Source organism: Heterocephalus glaber, unplaced genomic scaffold, assembly GCF_053883595.1.
Source record: "Heterocephalus glaber isolate CG9 unplaced genomic scaffold, H.glaber_assembly_v1.0 deba00000676, whole genome shotgun sequence".
Classification (NCBI taxonomy): Eukaryota; Metazoa; Chordata; class Mammalia; order Rodentia; family Bathyergidae; genus Heterocephalus; species Heterocephalus glaber.
The window spans coordinates 28,721,146-28,746,580 of NW_028258156.1; the positions used below are offsets into that span (position 1 = coordinate 28,721,146).

A 25,435-nucleotide genomic window follows, 5' to 3' on the forward strand; every position below is an offset into this window, starting at 1 on the left:
AGATGATACTTTGAGATGCTGTGGGTACTGCAATGACTTAAGACAAAGGAAACTAGCTTTGAAAATGTCCTCAGGGAAAGAACGAAGGTTTCTACAGGTCAAATGTTGCTGCACGAGTTGCTTACTTTTTATAGTGCATTCCTGGGAAGGCGGAAGTGAAATTCTCAGCTGAGCAAAGGAGAGAGCGGGTCTGGAAAGCAGATTTAGTCATTCTGTCCGGAAGGATTCTCAAAGATGGAAGGGAAGTGGGACTTTAGAGGGAGCAAAGGAGGATGGAGAGGCCCAGTTGGTGGTCCTTTTACAAGGGAAGAGGTGCTACCGTAGTGAGGCACACTGAACTGGTTGTCTCGCTGGCCTAGTGCTCATGTGGCTCAAAGATGTCGACCAAGTGACTTTCACCTGGAGCACGACCGTCCCTCCTTTCCATGACTCTGTCCTCTTCGTAACACTCCTGGCTCTTGATTGTCCGTTCTGGAACCCACGAACACATTTCATCAGATCTCTTATTGAAAGTTTCATCTAAGCAAATTCATGGAAAGTCCTCCACACGATGGGTTTATCACAGTCACTAATACTGAGTAGTAACCAAAAATGAACCAGGCCAAACCAGGCCGAGGGAATTCGTGCTGTAATGCAACTCAACGCTGTGTGACATTTAGGCACTGGACCAGTGCTCGGATTAGCTGGCATCAGCAGTAGAGGTGATCTTTTTGGACCTAATCATTTTTTTTTCAACCCCTCTTCCCCTATTTATTTACAAAAGCTTTGTTTCCATTTCTTCCTTCTTTTTTAATCTTGTCCCTTCTTTCCTTTCCTCCTCCTCTCTCCCTTGTTCCCCACTCATTTGGACATTTTCTTCCCATTTCCCAATGTCTATTATACATTTTGGTCCTTATTTACACTTCCAGTTTCTCACACCAGAGAAATCATGTGATATTTGAACATGTGTGTCAGATTTATTTCCCCTAAGAATATGGTCTCAAGGTGCATCCATTTAGTTAGAAATGTCTCAAGCTAATCATTTTTTATTATTTCTTTGATATAATGAATATCTTACAATTGGTACATAATAACTAAGTCCATTCAGTTGCTTCTAAAAATGTTGTGGATTGGAACGCAAGTGAAACAAGCAAAAATTCAGTGACTGTGTCTTCCTAGTGTATCTCCTAACCTTATGCCATTATCTTACTTTGGAAAAATGTCTATAATACAAGGTCAAAAGACAAAGAAAACCATGATAATACTGATTCTGGATACTGTCTTGGTGAACAAAGTAAGTGTGACAATGAATTTTAATGTTACAGGAAGAGAAAAGTTTATAGGAAGATGAAGCAAAACCTGTGTTTCTTTTGTCACTAAAAATCATGCATTTTTTTACTTTATGAATTTTGCATGTATTTCAGTCTTTATAGAAAGGACAAGGAGTCTCCTATGGTTTCTAAGTTTTCTAGAAGGAACGATGTCAGATAAACCTTGATTAAAATAAACCTTGACATCTTAGCTATTCACCTCGCCCATTTCTGTGCCCCTCATTGTTTGCTTATGCTTCAAATTCACACATCTGCTTTTCTTTTTTAGCACATTGTTTAGGCTAGGGACCAGATGTTTCCTTTAGACTAGGTTAGCACTCCTCATTTGCTTGCCTATTCTTCTCTTATAATACACAGCTACCAATATCTGCTTTGGAAGACATTATACTGTAGAACCCTTGGGCTGGAAGCACAGGGCTTCCTTGTTTCAAGGACAAGGAAGGAAACTCTAAGTAAATCATGTGGAAAAGAAAAAAAAAGGGAAATAAACACAGTGCACAGTATATGGCTATACCAGATGAGGCTAAGGAAAAAATAGGCAGTACTCTTGAACATGACCATTATCTTAGTGCAGAAAGGAAAATATGTGTTCCAATCTGTGTTACAAATGTAGTCTATTTTAATATTTAAATGAACTTGTAATAATTCTCATTTTAGAATGGTGCTGATTATTTGTACGGCTTACTATTCTCTTGTAATTAAAGTTTGCAGTGATAGATCATTTAAGGGGAAAATTAAAAACAATATTATTCACTATGTTTCTTTTGATATAAGTTTTACTTTATATGATTGAATAGAAAATATGTACAATCCACGACACTCAAAGAAAAGGTGTCTTTGAGTTCCACAGGTGTGACACATCTCAAGCAGAAGCTGCCCAGGCAGGCTGCAGGTAAGCAGGCTAACACTGCACTGGTAACTTGTGCTGAATGCACTTTGCAATGAGCTGTCCTCAGATTCATGCATTTACAGACAGGTGATGACAGCAAAAAGAGGCAGCCATGATCACGTGACTAGGGTGATCCATTTAGTTTTCAGACCTGTGGCCTTTGTTCAAATGACAACATGTCTCTGTCTTCATATTCTAGCTGGCTCCTTAGGGCTGACCGATGTGTGCTGAACTTATAGGCTTCCCTTAGAAGTTTTCCCTGAGCTCTGAGCACTTCCAAGTGGGACCTGAGGCAGCCTGTATTAAGTGAGATTACCACTGCTTCAATTTCTCATCCCAACCACCATCGGGAATGGTAGACAGCAACATTCTTTGAACACTGTGTATAATTTACTCAGTCTGCTTCACTTGCTTGTGCTAGACAAGGAAAACAAAACAAAGCAAAACAAAACACATAAATTCTATTAAGAAAAGCAAAACAAATTATAAGTGAAAGCTCCAACAGTAAATTTCAGGAGCCTCTAGATTGCTTACCAGCGTGTTCTAGATGTTCTAGATGCATAAAGATGTTCAACACCGCAGATCAGTGAAGAGATTAGGATGATAACCTTGTGTTAAAGACAAGTGTTAGCATATGGTTTACATACTTAGTCAACAAAGATAAAAATTTTGAAATGAAATAAAAGACAAAAATCCTGGTATTGGTATCATCTACTGTGAAAGCTATCACACCTAGACAGGAAGAGGCAAAGGTTAAAGATGAACAGGAGTACAGCTGGCTGACATCTTTCGGGAATTGATGGCCATGGGTGCGGAACTTGATAGTGTAACAACCAAGGCTGAAGAGCAAACACATAGATTTTCTCCATTATCTGATGAAAGTTACCATAGGAATGGGTTATTATTTGAAACTGATGGATACTAGAACTTATATAATATTATTGTTATTTAGACTTCATATCAAAATATTTTGATTTTTAGAGATACGAAGTCTCTTTTGTGCCCGTGTGTTCATGATTGGTTTCTGGTTGAGGCATCCACTGTGCCACAGACACGCTTGCGGAGCACAATCTGAGCTCAGTGACAGCAGCTGTGCACTGGGCAAGAGGCCCCTCCTCTCCCTCTGGTCACAAGCGTTATAAGCACTATGAAGTGCTTCTTAAAATGAGAGTAGCAGGTGATACCCGCAACAGTGGTGTGACCAGAAGGTATTTGGTTTACGGGCTGTGCGGTTGAAGTTAGGATGCACGGACCTGTAATGACGCCAACCTGTGAAGAAGGACGTGGAAGGTGGTGGACAATGCGGGGATCACAAAAGTTAAAAACAAGAACAGTAGCATCAGGCTCCCCGGGGTGTTGTCCTCATGTTCTTTATGGCAACTCTCAGGTGCTTATAACTTTATGGAAAGCTGAACATAATAAGGTGAAGGGAAATCATGAGCCAAGGTACGCCAAATATAAAAAGAATAAATCGTATCAACTGTTCTTAAATTTTCATATTCCCCAGTCCCTACTTGATGGGTATGTCGGCCAAGCGTTCTACTCTTGTGGTATTTCCTGTTTTCTTTTCCTTTTTTTAACCTCATTTAAAAATAATTTCCTACTTATTGAGTTAGCAGAGCTCGGGCGTATGGAAGGTCTTTATTTTTGTTTTTGATTATGAGAGAAGGACTCCCTGTGTAGTGCAGGCTGGTCTCCTGCCTCAGCCTTCCATGTGCTCTGATTCCTTAGAGATGCTCACCACCTTCCTGTTTTCGTGTGTGTGTGTGTGTGTGTGTGTGTGTGTGTGTGTCTTATGCATATCAGGACCTCCAAGTCTTCTTTTAACTCTTTCACTCTGCCCAGAAGCCCAATTCTTTCTCTTTTGGTATGTTCAAATCCTACTCAGTTTTCAAAGCTTTACCCAATATCTTTCTGTCCCTACCAATCTCTCAGGTCTTGAAACAAATTATTTATGCATGTCTTAAAGTTTTACAACTAGTTACCTCCTAAGAGAACTGACTTTCCATCTGTTAGTGTGAAAAAGTTTTCTTCAACCACTAAGTTCTCTTTTTCTTATGTAGCTCAGGCTGGCCTCGAACTCATGGCAGTCCTCTTGCCTCAGCCTCCTCAGTGCTGAGACTATAGGCCTGTGGCAACACACCTGGCTACAGGCTACAACCACTGATTTTTAAGACTCAGGATTAACAATGATGAAGATGGTAAATATACCTACTTCTACTTTTAGAATCAATTTGGAAATAGCTACTTAAAAGAAGAGAGATTGGCAGTCAGAACTCCTTTCCTGGTTGCCAGATGACCCCTATTCAGGTTATCAGAACGGCGCTCATGGCTGCAATGACAGTGTGAACTGCTACTCGATTTTCAATTATTCTTATTTGGATTTTCGAAACTAATTTATATATCACCGATTAAAGGTACGGAAAAGTGGAAGGTAATTGAAAGCCACCGATGAAGGTGGGGAAATGTCTCTCATTTATTGGTCTCTTTCTGTATCTGGAAATCTGCAACTTCACGATCTTTATCAGATTTGAAAATTACATTCAGTTGATTAAAATTCCAATAAAACATAGGCATCATCTCTAGCGTTTCAAGACCAATGACTAAAAAGAAAATCTAATGTCATATATATCTATTTAGCCTTTTATTTTTATTGGTACAAACATAAGTCATATCCAAATAGAATGGCTGAGAAGTATTTTCATTTAGAAGGTTTCAACCTTTCTTATCTCATAATTAAAAATTACAAATGTAAAGCAATAAGATTGATTTTAAGAGCACGAAATGTAAAAAGTCAAATAACAATGAAAGAAGCTCTTGTCTATAGTTGATGACAAAAAGTTGAATTCCAGTTTAGTTTTCACCATATATTTGGTGATAAAACACAATATATTAAGAATTTTAATTTTGACATTAACAGTATATATAATTTATTAGCTAATTATTTGAAAATAAAATGTCCTTGTTAGGAAAAAAATCAAAATTAGTTCTGTGTTGTGGCTATTAGTACCAAATAATATATGATCATGTTAATTAAATAATGCAATTAAAATCAACCTCATAATGTTACAAATGAGTACTTCTTTTAGTAAATGAATAGTTTTTATTAGTTCACATTTGCAGGATATGTTTACATCCCTGTGTGGAGTTGGTACAGGTGCATAACACATTTTAATTCCCTCTTCTATCCCTTTCCTTCCTCTCTCTGTCTCCTGATCCCCTTCTCATTTCAGAAAGATCTATCTCCCTACTTCCTATTGTCTGTCATTTACTTTACTTCTTATTTATACTTTGAGTTTCTCATATTACAGAAACCTTTTGATATTAAAGCTTGTGTATCTGATGTATTTCACTTAACATTATGATCTCAAGGTGCATCCATTTTCCTACAAATGACTCCGGTTTATCCTTCTTTATGGCAGAGTAGTGCTCCATTGTGTGGAAATTCCTCATTCTCCTTATTCATTGATGGATGTACAAGCTGTTTCCAATATTTAGCTCTTATGGATTGTGCTGCCATGAACATGGGTGTGCAAATGGATACCATTTTATAGGATTTATATGCTATATATATCCTATATGCTATAGGATTTATATAATTTGAAAAATGGTCTGCAGTTCAGACAAATATAAAAATCATAGTTAAAGAATAAAATTAAATGAATATATCTAACGATTTGCATGTACTCAGGACTTTGATGTATTCATAAACAGGTAGGTGAATGCATGAGGAGGTAGGAGGACTAGGGAGCAGAAGTTGACTGTAAAGTCCAGAGGCCGTGGTTTGAACCCGACCACTGCTGATTAAGAGCAGTACAACCCTGTGAAAGGCACCGCACCGGGAGAACCCCAGGCTTAGAGCTCCAGGTTGCTAGCACACTGATCCACACTGCGACCCCCCTGACACCCCTGCACGCTCCCACCTGACCACTTGTGCCCTGGGTGTGCTTCTGCTCAGTGACACACGTGTGGCCAGTCCGGGGGGAGCCTCGCAGGCACTGAGCCCAGAGCTGGGACCACCTACTGCTCCCAGGACTCAGCCTTGCACCCTCCGGGTCACTGGATGTCACCCGCCCCAGACCCAGGGCTTCCTCTCCTCCTTATCTAAATCTTTTGTAACACCATCCATCAAACTGAAAGCAGGCAAAAGGGTCTGGTGAAATTGGATCACATGAATAAGTGGTAAATGTTAGTGTGCATCTGGCTGAGGGAAGAGATTGTACATTAACACCCATGTATTTCTCAGCAGCTCAGAAAATGTCCCTAATTTGCTTCTGCCTAAGTGCTGGAGTCACTGGTACCAGGGAAGTGTCCTCTGCCATGGGAGTTTGGACAAGCGAGAGTTTGATCAGGAAACTGGAGTCGGGCCTGTTTCTCCTGTGGCCACTGCTGTTTCCCCTCAACAGGCTTGAGAATATTGTCCTAAAAAGAGGAAGTGGACTGACCTTGCATTAAGATATCCACTGATAAATGGAGGAGAGGAGTGTATTTATAGTAGCACTGAGTTTAGGACTGGAAATGGCAGTAGAAGATGCGCTTTAACATTATGCGGACTTCTTGACAGGGAGCAGAGATTTGTGCTGCGTAAGTCTTGGGACAGCAATTCCTGATCCAAGACTGTCGCAGTAGGAGGCGTATCTCCAAGAAAGGGCGTTCATGAGATAGCAGGATGTTAACGTTTTATACCTGTGGCTAGCAGTATTTATATTACTATTTCTAAATTCAAATCAAATGATTCCTCTGACAAGTACAAAAGTTTTTAATATTGAGAATGATAATTGCTGGAATTTAAATAGTAATATGTTCCTGGTTAAAAAAAAATAAGGAGCTCTAACAAGTGTGTCAGTTCAGAATGTGAGCAGAGCCACCTTTGGGAGAGCTTGATTTGGAATAAGAGCATCTTCGTGAGGTAAGCAGAATTCCAGGAGGACGCCAGTGTTTCTGCTCTTGGCACAGATGCACCGTGTCATTCCCTGCCCTGAATGCAGCTGGGCTGGTGAGGACAGTAAATTTGACTCTAATAACTAGGGCATGCGCTATGGCTTCAATGTGTTGTTATGTATTGGACGATTGGTTTTCTTTCTCCATGGAAATTTTGTCATGCAATTAAGGTCCAGGATTAAGTTCTGGATTTGTGTGTGTGTGTGGATAATGTGGAATAAAACACACACACAAAACAACTTCTTCAACAAGTCCAAAGATATTTCTAGTGTGCTTTGCACATGCTGAGTGCTCTTAAACAGTGTGGCTGTGGCAGTGACAGGAGAGTGAACATTCCCTGGCATTCAGGACACTACATTTTCATAGAAATGATAAATATTAAAGATTTCTAAAATACTAACAGGTGTGTGACCAAATAGGCAGCATGGTAAGTGTAGCAATGTAGGGTTAGAAGGCAGAGCATGATGAGAAATGCTTGTTTTACATCCTGGCTCTGGAGAGGGAAGAGGTGAGCTCAGGCTGAATGGCAAGAGAAGGAGATCTGGGACCCAGATACAGGAGTGCAAGGCTTCTAGCGGTGTGAACAGCCAGGGGAGGTCCCGAGGCTAGGGCAGCTCTGCACGTTCCAGGAAGCCCCTGTGGTTTGGCACGTAGTAAGAGATAAGGACAGAGACATCATCAACGGCCAAACCATGTAAGGTTTCAGAGATTCTGCATTTTTGGAGGCAGCGTGAGAAGAGGTGTGGTGCTTTCTGTAGGGAAGCTGAGCTTCCTGGCCCAGGGGGATGGGAGCTGTGAGGCTAGGTGCTGCTCCCTGTGGTCCCAGCTGCCAGGAGAAGCAAAAGTTCAGCTCAGAAACCGTCCTTCACTAGGCTGGTGGGACAAGTCCATCACCTCTCCCTCCACTCTTTTCTTTGTCATTTGTTTCCTTCTCTGACTCCATTAATGTTACCTTGTTTACTATTCTTTAAATACTTTTTTTGTTTTGTTTTGTTTTTTGGTACCGGGGATCGAACTCGGGTCCTTGCGCTTGCGCAGCAGGCCGTGCGACCACTGAGCTAAATCCCCGGCCCCTTTAAATACTTTTTTAAAAGCAAAACATTTATTGGTACATTTTACATATACATAACAATACCACTCATCATAACTAAATACCTTTTAAAATGAGATGTAATAAGAAAAATTCAAGACCATGACATGCACCAACCTAGGGTCCTTCTTTGTAAAACTGACTCACAAGAAATCTACTTACTAAACAGTTATTTAGTATCCAGTAAAGATTAAACTAAATGAATTAATGCCTAATTTCACGAAAGAGGCTATTTGTGTGCTAGCTATAACACAGCGAGACTGACACTGGCCGGTGTGAGACCTCATGGATGATGCAGAAGGGGAGGCAATGCCTTCGCTGGTGAGCAGAATGGATGAAGACTTCACAGAGAGGAGGGACTTTCACTGAGTCTTGCAGTGAGATGGGTGTGTGCCGCTGAGCCAGCAAGGCTTGCTAGCGTGTGCTATTGATATTGCACTTTGGCAATATGCTTGATAGATCATACAGGACACAGATGATGTGATTTTGTATTGACAGTGATTTTCTTGCAAGGTGAGTATCCAGAAGTGTCTCATTGCACATACTCAGATTATCATACGGACTTAGGATAGCACTAACTGTGATTTTTAAATTTAGAAGTATCTGTAAATTCAGATTCAGTTAGACCGGGGTGGACACTGGATATGGCATTTTTTAAAGTTTCAGCTATCCACACTTTGTGAACGGTCATTGAATTTGGAAGGCAAATTTGAGGTAGAGAATTGAAAATTCTAGATAAAAGAAATATTTGAAGTAGGAGGAGGGGGTGCAGGGATTATTTCCTTGAAGAACAGACTTGATACAGAGATAGAAATGAAATGGGAGGGCCTTGAATACTGGCCTAAACAGTTTAAAATCTACTATCAAGGCAGTGAGCACTAATTTTTTACTTAAAATAATAAATTGTAAAAGCGAATCTTTTTAGAAGCCCATTAACCTGATAATGAAGAGGGGAGCGTGCAGGAGGCTTTATCAGGCAGGTGGCACAGCGGCAGGCATGAAAGGCGACCTGATTTGCAACATGAATGGGAGACACAGGGATCTGTTGGAAACTATGCCCACACTGCAGCGGGGAGGACAGGGGCGTCAGGGTGCTCAGGAGCTTCCAGCTGGGGAGGGGGCGTGGACGTGGGATGCACAGAGATGGAGGGCACACTCCCGGGCCAGGGAGGGGACTGGGGCAGGAATGGGGCCCAGCTGCCTGCCGAGGCTGGCCCTGGGTCCCACCACACCAGCCAGCCACTGAGGGGTGCAGGGGTGACCAATCCAGACCTGGCCTGTGACAGGAAAGTCACACCCTTAAATTTTTAACCTTCTATTTAAACTCAAAAATGGTAAATGCTGGCATTAGCTCAGGAGTTAAATGATTACAATTAAAATGAAGTGAAGAGTGCAAGGGGGAGGGGGAGAGAGAGAGAGAGAGAGAGAGAGAGAGAGAGAGAGAGAGAGAGAGAACCAAGAAAGAAGAATATACAACATAGGCATTGACAGATATCTGCGTGTAGAGCAGGGAAAGCTAAAGCCAAACCTTAAATGGATGGGGGGGGGCAGGCCAGCCTAGAGAGATGTCTGATCTTTACATGGAAGAGATGCAGAAGCAGGACCCACGTGCCGGGGGCCTCAGCTTCACCTTGACCCCAGGACTGTCCTTCCACCCTCCTCGTGTTCATCTTGAGGAGTGGAGGAGAGAGCTATGCTTCACTGCATATTGTTTTGCACAATGCTTACCAAGGAAGTACATAAGAATTGTGTGGTTATTGCTGATAATTACCTGATAACATCAAAACAATGTTTTATGAACAGAAAGTGCTACCACATGGAAATAATCGTTATAACAGAGCCAGGCGCTCTGTCTGACTTGAAAACGAGGGCAACATCTGCTTCGCTGCCGTAATTGGCCGCCAGCCTGTTGTTTGGTTATGCGGGAAGAGGGACTGTGTGTCCTGTGGAAATTCTTTGCTCTTGGCCCAGAGGGACCGAAGTTTCCATCCGGTTACAAGCTCCCTGCACGGGGCCAGATGCGTAGGGAACTCTGGCACAATTTCTTTAAGTCACACTTAGCATTTTGCTTTTAGTACTGTCTCCTCCTGGTACTCCGGGTCCTTGTGCTGTGTGGTTACAGCATCTCCTTCCACTGCCAGACTCAGGAGCTGTGCTGTCTTTTTCCCTCAGGGTGCCCACCTCCTTCTGGGCCCAACGGGTACCAAAGTCCTCGGATGCTCAAGAGCCTTTTAACAATGCGAGGCTTGCTCCTAATCTGCACACACCCTCTCCTGGACTGTGAATTGTCCCTCGATTGCTTGTAATACCTAATATAATATAAACACTATGTAAACATGGCATTTTTAGGGAATAATTACAAGAAGAGAAGTCTGCACATGTTCAGTACGGTGCAAATTTTTTCCCAGATATTTTCCCCCAAAGTTGGTGTGCCACTTGCCTGTGTCCAGGTGGGCTCAGTGGGGTCACTCACGCGTTCCCCCATGCACACTGTCATTCAGGAAATACTTTCTCAGTGCCTGCCACCCCTCAGTGAGATGCGTTCCCCTGAGTTACCCCAAGAAGGAGCGTCCATGCCGAGGCACCAAATAGCTGAGGGGACAGCTGTTCAAAGGCCTTTTCCACTCTTCTCATTCCTTTTCTCATGCACCGCCGGGACCGAGCTGCTTGATTTGATCTTCTAAATATTGCTTAAGTTCATGCTTTCTCCCCTCCATTTTTGCTGTTTCAAGCCAGGCCGCATTCCATTCAGCAGGGTTGCTCCCATTTCTTCACTCATTCCTGCGTCATCTCTCACTACTCTTCTGTAGCCACTGCCCCCCTGTCCCCTGGCCTTTGACTTTCTGCCTCGAGTTCCTCAAATCCTCCATGTTTCCACGGTGCACCCAGTGCCTTTGCTGAGCCCTTGTCTTTGAATACTTTCCTAATTCTTTTCCAGTTAAAACCTTCCTATTTATGGGTATCAGCTCATTTACTGTGTGCACACTCTCTCACACACACAAGCACAGAATATGTGTACATTACACGCACACATGTGCATATACACATTCATACACACATACACAGACATGCATGTGTGTGTGTGTGTGTGTGTGTGTGAATGCTCTCTGGGCTCTCAGCTTAGCTCATCACATTGCAATTCAGCTTGTCCCCCCTCACTAAATAGTAAGATTTTCCAGAAAATACACTTTGGCTGATTGTGTTTTATTTCCCCCACAATTAGCATGATATGGACCCAAGAACAGAATCTCACTATATCTTGCTATTAAGTAAATGATTAAATAATCTTCACCAGGAAGAATGTTGCTTTGGCATGATAAGGTTTTGTGCAAATCGTTGTAAGGCTTTTACAATTAAAAGGGTATGAATCTTAGCCATAATTTTAGGCTTCAAATGTAATAGCACTAATCGATAATGGGCCTTTCCTTCAAGCTGAGTACTGTTGAATAGCAAGCATATAGTAAGCACTCTCCTCTAAAGAAATGCTTCAAACCTATAAAGTGTTATTTTACCTTTCTAAATCGACAGATAAAATTATAGGTATTTATCATATGCTAAGTGATGTTTTGAAGTACAGTACATACATATTGTAGAATGGCTACATCTCGCTAATTAGCACATGCACTACCTCACATGGTTATCATTTGTGTGGGGCAAACACAACAGTACTCTTAGTACTTTTTTTTAAACAACAGTATTTTGAAGTCAGTTTTGAGAAGCAATGATAAAAAACTTCACCTTAAACTGTTGTTAAAATAAGGAGATTTCACACAATGAGTTATGCAGACAAGTTTAATATTAAACCTCTGTCACAGGTGTCCTGTAAGTGGCCCTTCGGAAGGATGTCTTTGGGTGCAATCATTCCACAGTGACATGGAAACCAACAGAAAACCCTGAAGGAAGAGTGAGCTGATGTAATCAGTCACACATGGTGCCCAAATGCCTTTCAGGCCTGAATACACAGCTGAATCAAGTTGTTAATAGACAAGGCTGCTTCTCTCATAGGTGTTTTTCTCAAGCACACATGAGTAAGGTTAATGTGTGAGAATTTCAGTGACTCTTACTCATTATTTTCAAGTGGGGTGGAGGGGTGCGTGCCAAATTTTCCTTAGAAAATCTCATATTCTCTCCTCCTATGTCCCACAGCCAAGCTTCAGGAACCATCCATTGCTAACCCCTACACAATGGGCAGGGACAGACACATAAGGGGTGAATCTTTACTTAAAAATTTTAATTTCTCCCAAAGGATTTTTATGAATTTAAATGTTCTGAACAAATTCAGCACAACATATTGAAAGCTGAAGCAAAAGCCACCAATACTTCCTGATGGGCACCTGGAGGAGGAAGACAGACATCTAGCTGACAGAGGGCAGCACCTGGCAGACCTGAGGGGAGAGCAAGTGAGTGCTGCTACCCCTGTAGCCACGTGACTGTGCACACGTACAGCTGGGTCTCACCGCTCTTCTGAGGAAAGATTCTCACACAGAAATGGGAAATTCCACAGACACATCCCATGAGGGCTGCTCTGTCAGCAGCTCGAGTCCAAGGCTCACGGCTTCCGTTTCACTGCTCAATGCACAGCAAAGGCCAGGCAAGTCTTGGTGCTGCCACCTTCGAAACTTGAGGTTCCCTAAAAAGGCAACCAGTCAGGGAAAACCAGTCTTCAGCTTAATTGCTATCCTGTAGGACATGTCCAGTTTTGAAGAAAGCTGGTGAAGAGGATGTCTGAGGATCCCTGGGTGGGGAGAGGTCGGAGGCCCTGTCCAGGGGCTCAGAACAGACACAGCTGCTGTTCCTCCACCATCCCGTGCCCCTCATGAGTTGACGCTCAGCAAGGAATGAAGCCTTTAATGATAATGCACACATAATTCAGGAAAGGAAATTCAGAATGTCCTAATCTGACTCGTAGGACAAAGTCCATATTTAGACACAATAGCACCTAGGATGTCAGAGGCTTTCTGTGATAGTCACTGCACACATAGGCTCACTGCATTTTTAACATTTGTCTTCTGCTTTCTTGCTAAGACTATTTTTTCTTTTTACAAGTTTTTAGTTCAAGTAACAGGAAAGTTTTACACGCATGAAATATTTTGCTCTATAATGAAGAGTCTCGTTCTGTGATGTTTGGAAACCTGTGGCATCTGCCCATGGAAATCGGCATCTACCTCTCGTGGAGGACTCCTCCTGGTCCTGAGCAGCAGACCGCAGTCCTTGCTCTCTGTCCCTCTCCCATGTCAGGCTTCCTACTGTCTGAGAGGAGTCGTGGTATCAGGACTGATGTTCCAGGCTCGGGTGCGGAGGGTCAAACTCCGCCTCTGCAATGGGCGAGAAGGGTTTCAATGCGTAAGTCCACGAGAAGTGTCTCTGCCAGCACCGTGGCTTACATCTCTGTCTTCGCCTTAGGGACGCAGTGCTTTGGGGAGTTTCTGGATGTCATAGCAATATTCCCTTGGGATACCTAACTTTGTTTAAACAAGAGATAAAAAGAGAAGCTTTGGGAATGCTCGTGGAGCGGTGAGTCTGGCACATCTAAGGGCCGATGTAATTTGTTTTTAATCTGTAACCGCGGAAGGACAGAACAGAAAGCTCACTTGCAAGTTATCACTTTGTGGTTACACTCGCCCATGGACTACTAATGAGTCACATGTTCCGGATCAGTATCATCCTTTGAGTTTCTGTTTTCTTTCCTGGAAAACGGGATTCAAATGTGAAGTTAATTTGGAAGATTATTTTGCAACGAGGAGACAAAAATTAAATGACATCATACATCCAGGGCGAAGTGCCAGGCACATGGGCAACGCTCAGTGCTTGAGATCTTAATAGATCTTGAATCCTTAATAGGATCTAACACATGAAAATATTGATTTTGGTAATTTGACGAAGCAGCTATTTTTTCTGAGACAGTGAATACTATTGGTTGCAGAAGAGTCTAATTTAAAAAGTGGTGTTTCTAAAATCTCTCATTTTTTCTGATGCCATTCTATAAAAGAAATATTAATGGAAAATACTTAATACCTGAAAATATCGGGCAAGCAGTACAATTCTTTTCTAGTTTCTGTATTTTGTTTTAATACGGAATTAAAGATTTCTCATATATAATCTCAGTGGGTGACTTATTGCTAGGAATCTCATCATTATTTTTTAGAGCAATAGCTTTAACCACACTTTATTTAGTCTGAGGATAGTTTTATTCATATGTCTATCTGTAGTGTTAGGCAAAATTCATTCTAAATAAGCCGCATTATTCAAAGATCTCCAAAATTTAAGTGCATGGCACATTTTTTATCTTTAATTATGTTAAACAAAAACGACCAAATTACTACTAAAATACACCAGAGAAAAAATACTATATGAAGACAATCTACTAAATAGATATTTACCTGTCAGGAACTCACCTGTAAACATGAGAAAAGCAGAAACCTGTTTGTTGTCTAAATAATACTTTCACTCTCATGCTGCTTATCCAGGTCAGCAGGAAGGGGAACCTGAGCCATGTCTACTCTCAGAACAAACAGTAATCATGAGGAGAAGCAAGGTGGTTATTAGTGTTTGATCTCCAGAATGCCCCTGTTCCATTAGCACAGCAACTGTCTCTGAAGGGGCACCCAGGTCTCAGCAAGCAGAGGACCAGGGTGGTATTTTCCTCCACCCAGGCACACACCAGGGAGACTTTTCCAGTTAACTTTCATTGCACTTGGCTCAGGTGTCAGGATCTATATTTATCCCGTGTGAGCATGCCTCCCTAGCTCTGGAATGCTGAGGATGTGAATGACTTTCGTATGGCAGGATAACCTTGCAGATAAATGAGTGGCAGAGCCCCTGTGCACCCTTTGAGCTCCGAGCTGCTGTGCTGTGCAAATCATGTGTTTGGTCTCTTCGTCTCCTCCAGTAGTCTCTGCAGCCAGTCTTGAGATCCTCCGCATGGTGAGCACTCTCTTCTAGAAGTTGGTGAGCAGATTCCTTCTTGTTTAGGAGGGTGGCTATGCATGTCTTTACAGTGGATGCGCTGCCATCCACTAATTAGCAGTTGCTGTCCTTCAGCTCTCTAAGATGATAAATGCTGCGTGGTGCGATAATTAAATCTATGATGCTTCTTTTAGCATATTTATAAACTTGTAACAAGATGGATAAGGAAATTTGACTTTTAACCTTTGAATGGTATCTTTCCACAAAGCTCTAAATTCAGCCTATGAAATTCTCATTTTACTTAGTATCAGAGAAGCTGAAAAATCTCATGAAGTTTAGTTAAAGAGCTATTGCTTTTGGTTTTCTAAATTGATCTGCCACATACTCCATAGTTTCATATTTTATTTTAATTTCTGTTTACCTTTTCATAAGCCTTTCTTAATATTAATCTTTGGGAAAGGATAATCTAAAAAAACTTGACCAAATAATTTTTTTCTTTTCCAAGTTGGAAAAACTATTTTTAAAATCAAAGTAGAGGTTGAATGACCTTTGTTTATTGTACTCTGAAAGTGTTTTGTTGCTTGTTGTCATAAATGAAAAATACATTAGGTAGGGAAATAATCAGAAGTATCCAGTCTTTTAATAATTTAACTCTTAGAAAGGAAAAATACTTTTCCATACCCAAATCTTATGGCTAACTGATGACCATGGAAATTTTATTTGCTGGGGCACCCAGTGTCATTTGTGCAAAGGTGGGAGATGCTATTTCATAGTCAAGCTTTTTGGGGTTTTTTTGGTACTGGGGATCTAACTCAGTCCTTGAGCTTGCACAGCAAGTGGTGAAACCACTGAGCTAAGTCCCTAGGCCCTAGTTGAGCTTTTTAATGGTATGTTTGGTTCCTAGCTGGATGAGACCACTGATCACTGCAAAGAACTCTCCAGTGGTCTTGTCCAGAAAGTAAACTAAGGATATGCTTTTTTAGATGCTAAATTGATTGCTTATGTAAAACATCAATTCCCTGTCTCTCCTTGATACTCTACAAAGCAAGGTGTAAAGCAGACAGGCTCCTTTTCCTCCAGAAAGAGCCCTGGCTTTCAGGTTTGGAGAATGAGTACCGGGCCTGTGCAGTTCTGGGGAAAGTGTTGTGCTTCACTCACCAAAGTGTCAACTCCTTGTTCCTGCTTCGGGAGGGAACTTAGACATCAGGTGGAGTCTGGATCAAATGAAGGGAAGTAGGCAACCTGCCTTGTTGTCAGGTAGACCTAAGGGATCAAAGCGGATTTGCGGGTCCTTGTATGAGACTCCTGTAACCCTAACGGGGGAAGGGGAGGAGGAGAAATATCTTCGAATGACCTACTACACAAACACTAATTATTTGCAATCTGATCCTTTTGTAAAGGACAATGACAATTTGTAATTGACTGTTCTAAGAGTTTAAGAAAGCAAACACCTGAGGAAAATAAAACAATTTTCACCTGGGAAAATAGATAAGCTCCTGAACTCGGAAGAATTGTTGTCTGGAAACACAAAAGCGCACACACACACACACACACACACACGCAAAGGCATTACGGTGCTGACAAACCAGTGGCAAAGGATTTAGGGCTGCGGCCTTGGAACATTAAATGAAAGAACCGTTTCTCTGTCAGCAGAGCAGTCACAATTACATAACACTGTGACCATGGCTCATTTTGCTTGTGGCATGAATTTAACATTAATATGACTACTTGTGGGACTTAGTATTTATGAACTAACTTTCACAGTAACATTTTTTAAAGAATCACAAAGTCGTGAAGTTTAGAAGGAATGCTACAAAAATGTGTTCAAAAAGAAAATAATAGTCATTTTTTAAAGATTGCTTTCCGAGTGACAATTGCAGGGTGTCACCACCTCTGTGAAACCTGAAAGGAGAGGCCCAGGAGCAGTGAAGCAGGTCTCATGTCAGGTGCCTGGAATCCCAAATATTGCCTAAACGATTCTCTTACCCAGGAACACTGTTCATCAGGAAAAGGAAACATGTGAAACCCTAAGACCACAGTGAATATAAAATAACATAGTTTTGTAAGTAATTAGTTGTAGGGTTTTATTTGCTCTGTATAGAAGTAGAACAAATTGGCTAAGCCTTTTTATTTTAACAAGGGACATTAGTATGCCATGGATTCCACAATCAACTTTCTAGTCCTTTCTTTCTGGAGAAGGAGAAGGTGAATTCTGTTTTGTGTCTGCTGATCAATGCAGAGAATAAGTAGCATTTTTAGTTGAATGCTTGGCATAGTGCCCTACAAAATAGTTGAAGATATTTTGCAACATACCCAGAGACCTTTGTCACAGAAACACTGTCCTACGGAGAAGGAAATGACAGAAAATTGGCACGTTTTGTGAAAGCGACCCAGAGGGCAGCTTGGCTGCATTCACCAAGGGTTCTTGAGCGTGCTCATGGGAAAATGATCATCCATCCTTCGCTCCTGTGCAGTTTAAATTTCAATAAGCACAGGTTTTATCTGAAACATTATTAGTTGCATCTCTTAACTTGTTTCTTGTCATTATTTTCGAAATGAAAATATCCTTTCCTCATCATGCATTTTAAGAAATTGACAAGGTACTAGGCATCATGTCATCCTTTAAGACAGTTAAGAACATGGTTTAATTTGCATTCATTAGGATGCCGACATTGTCCTGTTCTGGAACTTCATTATTACTCTGTTTGAATTGGACCAGATGGCACCATGAGGTGTGCTTCCTGTACCTCCACCTGGGTGTTATACAAATGAAGTAATAACGATTGCTTCACTCAGTAGTGTTCCATAGCGTAGAACTTTAAGCACAGTATAATTTTAGAGTAGATGTAAATTTTTCTTAAGGCAACTGGATTATGTTTAACAAGAAAGATAGTCTTCTTTAACACTCAACCCTAGGCTAGGTGTGATGGTCCATGCCTGTAATCCCAGCTACTAGAGAGGCTGAGGCCAGAGTGTCTCAAGTTTAAGCCTGTTCTGGCCCATTTAATGAGATCCTGTCTCACAATAAACAAGGGCTGGAGATGCAGTTCCCTGGTACAGTGCATGCCTCGCGTGCACAGATTTCTGAGTTTGATATCCAAGACGGCCAGAAACAAAGAGTGAGCTGCATGACACTAATAGTGCTGGAGGTGCTGTCTTTTAGATTCATGCGTCCCTTGGCATGATATTCAGAGATATTTAGTGAGTGCCGACCATATCCCCTGTGGGCTCTAAGGCCCTGGTGATGAACCTGTGGCAGCGGGCTGCGGTGGCTGTTTGTTATCACTGTTAATACTGTACATGATGGAAACATGGAGTGAACTTTGTGGGCCCTTTCCCCAGATCTCCCACTGCAGACCCCTTAGTGAGCTAAATGGGCCAACAGCTGATGGTGCTACTGGGAGGAGGAGAATGAAGACACTAGTGGAGTTGCTCACTTTCCTGCTCTCATCTTCCTGGGGTGGCCCTCATCATGCACAGTCGTCCTGGGGTCCCGCGCCCTTGGCCCAGGCATGGCTGTGATTCACTGCTTTGATTTTATGGGAAACTGCAGCTGCTCTTTGCCGGCCTCGGCACACATTCCCTTCAGCCTCTTCCGGGGCTGGAGGTGGGAGCCAGCAGTGGCCCAGGTAGAGCCTTCACCTGTTTGTCCACCCCTGGGTTCCTCTGAGACCTCAACGAACCTTTGGAAAGGTTCCCTTTTAGTCTTTTAAACATCCGCATACCGCATCCTTGTACTGTCCTCTTATTATAATATAGTTCAAAAAATTCTGCTTTACCAGATGAAGCCAGGAAAGACAGGATGAACCAAGAGCAAAGGCAAATCCTAGCGTCAGGAGAAAACAGAAAGGCAGCTTAGTGTAATTACTCCCATTCTCTCTCTACCCCACTAATATTCCTCTTGAGTATTCCACATGCCATCTTGGCCTCCTAACTCTCTGTGCAGATCTTCTGCACGTAGCAACAGACAGAGCATTTCTGATGCTGAAATTCTGTAGAATAAATAAAAGCAATTGGAACAATCTGAATGGCCTCTTTTTTAAAAAAGGAAAAAGAAAAGAACTTAATAATTATTTACCATGGCAAAGTAACAGCTCTGAAGCCAGGTTTGTTTTCTAAGGTTTAGAGATGGAAATCAACTTCTTAACTATTCCTCTAATGTTCACATGTTTGACAGCAAACACTGTGAACATGAGAAGCAGAGCTAGTTCTTGGCAGAATCTTACACCAAGGCTCACTGGCTTCACAAAGGATCCCTGGGGGCTCACTGAAGTGAAGTGAGATCGTATACCTGGTGTACATTAGCGTCCCAGGCCCCCATTTCCCTTTCTGCAGATTTTTAGGCTCTCCCTCCACTTCAGCCTCTGTCTCCTTTCAATTTTATGGCTTCCCCTGTAATTTCTGTGTTGGAGACACTCACATCCACATGTCATAGCTGCCGTCACTCTCTTCAGTTTTGGACCCATAGATCTCCATGTCGCTTGGTTAAATCTAGAGCTTGACACTCATATCTTGACTTGTAACTGTCTAGTCCGTTTTAACACATGACCTTGTCATTATGTTTCTGTGATGTACATTTTTATGTTCGAAATTACATTATAAATGATCGCAAAATGGGTTGTGTCTTACTGTGCTTAAATCTATCCGACTGTTCAGCAAAGTATGTGGATATAACCTCTACTCTAAAATCTTTCACTAAGTGGACAGATTGTATGTTTTTTTCACCCCATTGGGTAACTGCAAAGCATTCTGATAGTAATTATGCAAAGTACTTAGTGTTTAATGAGAAGCTGTATAAATTATTGGTTAAAGCACCCTTTTGTAGCAGACTGTACAGATCTGATGCTGTGACCTACATATCCCAGCTCTGTGAACTTGGGCAAGTTAGTAATTTACTCTGTCCCGCTTCTCTCCGTGTGAAATAAGAATAAAAGACCTAGCTCAGAAGGTAAGTGGTCAAAATAAGCAAGTAACATATGCACGGTGCTTACACACGTACCTTTCACACAGTGCTAGAAAATGGTTATTATTTAATTTTTCACTGTTATCTTCAAGTAGATAATAGTGTCCTCCTTTTACCAATGAGTAAACAGACTTAGAGAGATTAAGAAGCAGAGCAGGTTCTTGCAGCTCGTTAGGGGAGACACAAGTACTTAGCCAAGATGGGGTTAGCCTTACCCCATCTCCATATCTGGTTCTACCTGACACACATGTGCACACACACACACACACACACGCACACACAGGTTAATTGTATTTCCTTTCAAGGTGCTACTCAAGCCTGAAGTCTGAGATTCATTCTTGATGTTTTCTCCCATGTAGCTAATTACAGGCTTTTGGTATTCATACCATCACCTGAGTGTTTCCTTGTCTCTCCTAAGTATTTCTGAAATTATTACCATAGCCACTTCTTCATTCAAACAATGTAATCTTCTGCCTAGATTAATTCAACAGGCTTCCTCTGACCTTCCCTCCACTCTGTTCTCCAGGATGACGCCAGGGCATTTCCTAAACACATGTTTTATCTGGCATTCCTTCCCTAAAATCTGTGTCACTTTATAGCACTTTCAAGATAAACTCCCAGGAGAAAGAATTCCTGTTGATTGAAGGCAGTGCAGTTTATGTACTGATACCACTTGTGCCCACATTTCTAGTCACGTGCCCTGACCTAAAACTCACACCTTATATGAAAACTTTACCAGTGAGATCAGTTCCCCATTAAAGGTCCTCTTGTTTCATGTTTTCTTGGGAGTCTCTGTTGGGTGAAATGATTTGGACCCCATGAATCCGACCCTGCCCCCTTTACCTGGAGCTGTGCTTCCCTGCCCTCGGGAATAGTCAATTCCTCACCCTCTGTCCCTGAACACCCTTCTCCTGGCAGCCCTGGCTCTCAGCCCCTGGGTTAGGTGTCACTCACTGTCATAACCATCTGTTTATGACTCTGCCCTCCACCTCATCCTATGAGCTCCTGTGGAGAAGGAACATGGGATTTTGGTTGAGTGGCTCCTCACATTTTATCCTAATTAAAAGACCAGAATAAAAATGCTTCAGGGACTTATTTTATGGCATTCTTGTAATGGCCATAGATTAATAAAACATTGTCATTGTCATTGAGGCGATAGAAGCTTACATAAGTGAAAACTCGGGTCAATGATTCCGGCTGTAATAGGAAAGTACTTTCAAATGTAATCTGCAGATTTCAACAAGAAAGTGCAACAGAGGGCATGATCTTCTTGGAGTCAGAAAATAAAAGTAAGAGCAGAGAAGCACGGCCAGGCTTTTCTGTCTTCTGGGTGTTAATCTGCTGGCAAAGGAGACAGATCGGAAGGGGTTCAGGTTGCAGGCACGAGGGCCTGGCAAGTGCTTGCTATGTGGGCAAAGGGTTGAGGGTGAGATGAGACTAGGGAAGGACATGCCCTAGAAGGGAGCAGCAAGCCCAGAGTCCCACTCCCTGTTAGAAAGCTTCCTTCTCTTGGAAGCAGGGACTGGCACGTGACTGCTGGAAACTGCAGAGTGAGAAGTGTTACCTGGGGGTGCACTGCTCAATTGCAATGGATGCTTAAATCAGACTAGGCTTGGGACAGCAATTCTCAAATATTGGGGAACAGGAGAATAACCAAGAGCTTCCTTGGTACTCATGATGCCTGCTTTTACGAAATTCATTATTGCTGTATTGTTGTATTGGTATCATTATTATTACTCATATAGCTTTTATTTACTCTGGTTTTTCAAATCTACATTTGTGTCTGTACTTCCCTCCTCACTAATTACTTAGGATTTTAATCCCTTCTCAACAGAGTTTGCCTTTAAAGAAGTTACTGAAAATTCACATATTACTTTATTATCAGTGATTAAGTGGGAGGGTCATTAGCTCTAAAATTATGAGTTTTTCTTATGTCCCAATTTGTAACTATAAGAATAAAGTAATGTCTTCAATAGAGTGACTGACGCATCTTCTGTTGAATGACGTTGTGATTATCCCATCATCCCATCTCAAAATTTCCACCTTCTTTTTTTTTATTTATATATTTATTGGTACATTTTAGTTATACAATACATTTACATTTATCATTGGGTGCTTGTACCTGAACATGATGTATCTTAGTTCTTATTTTTTCCCCATTACCTATGTACCCTTCACCCCTCCACCTTCCCTATTTACATAGACTTTGTTTCCATTGTTTTTCTTTTCTCATAGTTTTTCCTTTCCCTTCTTTCCTTTCCCCTTCCCCTCCCTCCACCCCTACCCCTTTGGACCTTTTCCTATTTCAAATTATCAATTATTTGTTTTAATCATTTTCATCCTTATTTATACTTTCAGTTTCTCACACTAGAGAAACTATTCGGTATTTACACATGCGTGTCCTATTTATTTCACTTAAGAGTATGGCCTCAATATGCATCCATTTAGCTATAAATGACTCTAGTTTCTCATTCTTTATGGCTGAGTAGTACTCCATTTTATAAAAAAACCACATCTTCTTTATCCAGTTTCCAGCTGATGGGCACTTGGGCTGTTTCTAAGCTTTAGCTATTACACACTGTGCTACTATGAACATGGGTGCACATATATCGCTGTGGTATGAGTCTTTTAATTCTTTGGGGAAGATACCCAGCAGGGGAATAGCTGGGTCAAATGGGACCTCCAGCCCTAGTTCTTTGAGGTATCTCCATACTGATTTCCACAGTGGTTGCCCCAGTCTGCACTCCCACCAACAATGGAGCAGGGTTCCTTTCTCTCCACACCGCCGCCAGCATTTGTTATTGGTCGATTTCTTGATAGCAGCCATTCTTTGTTCCACCTTCTTTTGAAAGTGAATTCTAAAGAGGAGTTAGGATGATGCTCTTGGGTGCTCCTGGCCTGCAGCAGGTGACCTGTCCCTCTCCTGGGCCCTGATGCTGCTCTTCATCCCGGGGTTCTTTATCCTTCCCTACTTGGCATAGATGTCCAATGCAAAAATCTCGGTCCAATGTTGTTTTGCACACCCACCCTAATTGCTCCTGTTCCTCATTGGCATGCCATCTGCATCTTGTAACTTTTCTTCTTTGAAGTCTATTTCGTCTTCTTGACAATTCAGAGACTGGGCTACCATACACGTCAGAGCCTCCCAGCAACACTGGAATTTGCAGTCGAGCTTTTTAGGTGCCTTGTTTATACCAGTATCCTTTAGCTAGAGACCATCAGGAACACATCTGCGAACCAGTTGCATTCGTTATGCATTGTAAAGAGAGAGAGGTGTACTATAGGTGTACCAACTGAGGGGGACCCAATACAAAGATGGTAGGGCCTGCTGTGGAGCTTGGACTTTGGTTCTTCAGTTTGGCCAGGGTAGGGGGAGGGTTGTGAAGAAAGCAGGGGTTTGCTGTGAATTAGACGTTGGCAGGAGGCAAAGTGAGGAAATTTCATAACTGTGTGTCTCATTCTTTACTATGAAAAGAGAAGGCTAGAGTGAGGCTAAAGCTGTAACTGATAAAGAAGTAGCTGCCACACTGGGTCGAGAAGGGAGTGTAGGGCAGGAGTGGCCTGGGTGTGTTCCTCTTCGTCTGTGTTCACATGTGATGATTGAGTGATCCTGTTTTACCTTGAAACATCCTGATCTCCTCCAAGTGTTCTTGTCTAATGTTAATCATGTATGAAATTATTTGTGGTCAGAGGGAGAAAACAAATGTGGACTTAATCGTGAATGCTAGACACTGTCTAGAAATAACAAGGCCTAATTGATAGAACCAGCTCAACTCTGGTTGGGCTGTTTTTCTTTTTCATATCAAAATTCTTTATTATTTCATGAAATCTATGTAGATAAAATCCAATTTCCACAAGTTTGATGTCTAGTGAAATGAGATTTGAGTAAAATTCCTTTGTAATTTCTTCCCTAACTCCTATATGGCCTGATCAACACAACTGGGTAATTAAATAACAAAATTTCATTTCTGTTTTGTCAGAAATTTGATGATAAATAAAACCACAAGAGGAGACTAATCTGTGTGTAATAAGTATAGTATATCAAATTGTTTAGGGAATTCATCCTTTTCCTGCTGTTACACAATAAAAACTAATTTGTTATACAAATGGAAAATATACATACCATTGGCAGATAGGAAACAAAATGGAATCAAATTTTTATTTTACTTAGTGAAAGATACTTGTTAAAAAAAACCCAATGCATCTTTGCACTCATTACATACAGAAATAGCTTAATAAACAAATTGTAGAATCATGGAGTTGAGAATTATTTTAAGTCAGCTTATTTCTGAAGAATATGCCTCTCCGTGGGATTATCTTAGTCACTCTCTTGTCATCGAGACACAGTACCCAGCACCCACGGCTCCAAGAAGGAGAGGTTATTGTGGCTCACATTTAAATCCATAGCTGGCCCGAGGGAGGACAGCATGGAGAGGGTCATGGACCATGGCCAAGGAGCACAGAGAGTAAAGAAGGAGGACATGCCCTTCCAGAGCACGCCCTGTCACCCGCCTCTTCGGCCAGACCCCACTTCATAAGAGCAAGTCAGCTCTGGATGCCCATAACCCAGTCGCCCTCTGAGAACTTTGCCTATGACCACATGAGGCTCCTGGAGCATCTAGTTCAAAGCCACAACAGGAAGTAATAATAACGGTGGTTAAATATACAGTATATGCTAAAGGTTTCTTTCAGATATTCCACATTCCTCCTGACATAGATGGGATACTCTGACTCTTTGTTTTATAGCCATACACTTTTTTTTAATTTAGTTTGTAAAGCTCCATAAAATTCTGTATTGTACCATGTACAACATGATGGTTTGAAATATATGTACACTGTGGAATGAATAAACATAGCTAATGTATTGCCTCATAATTATGATTGTGGTGAGAAACATTTACATCTATTCTCTTATCTCCCTTATCGTCTTAAAGAATATAAGCAATATACTTTCATATTTATAAGTTTTATGATGAAAGAAAATGTAATATATTTCAATAATTTATAGATTCAAAATCACCGGAAACACTAACAATTGCCTCATGCTCATAATTTACTTTGTAACTTCATACATTTATAAAGGAGGTGGGAATTGGAGAAAGAATTGAGCAGGTGAAATGAGGCTATTGTGAAGCCTGATTGTAGAAGTCACACATAGCAAATGTATAGTTCCTTTATAGAAGGATAATAAGACATCATTTAGCACATCACGTTCTTTAATTAAAAAATATATCATTTTTAAATATGAACTGCAAAATAAATGCAATGTCTCAGTACCAAGTGTATGATTTTCTCCATATTTGAATTTTCAATTTCATTAAATTGACAAGAGTTGT

The 25,435-nt window shown here is 41.5% G+C and overlaps 1 protein-coding gene across 6 annotated transcripts in view; it reads left to right on the top strand.

Moving 5' to 3' along the window:
- Positions 1–25,435, top strand: part of Cd36 (CD36 molecule (CD36 blood group)) — a 99,627-nt gene that overhangs the window by 14,437 nt on the left and 59,755 nt on the right. The window contains exon 1 of one of the 6 annotated variants that reach the window (XM_087206731.1): positions 13,572–13,744. The exons of 2 other annotated variants lie outside the window; for them this stretch is intronic. The gene's annotated coding sequence lies outside the window, so the exon portion shown is untranslated. Of the gene's footprint in view, positions 1–13,571; positions 13,745–14,788; positions 15,179–25,435 lie in introns of those variants that run through there. 3 more of the 6 variants (XM_013070345.3, XM_021253986.2, XM_087206734.1) reach the window with 3 other exon arrangements.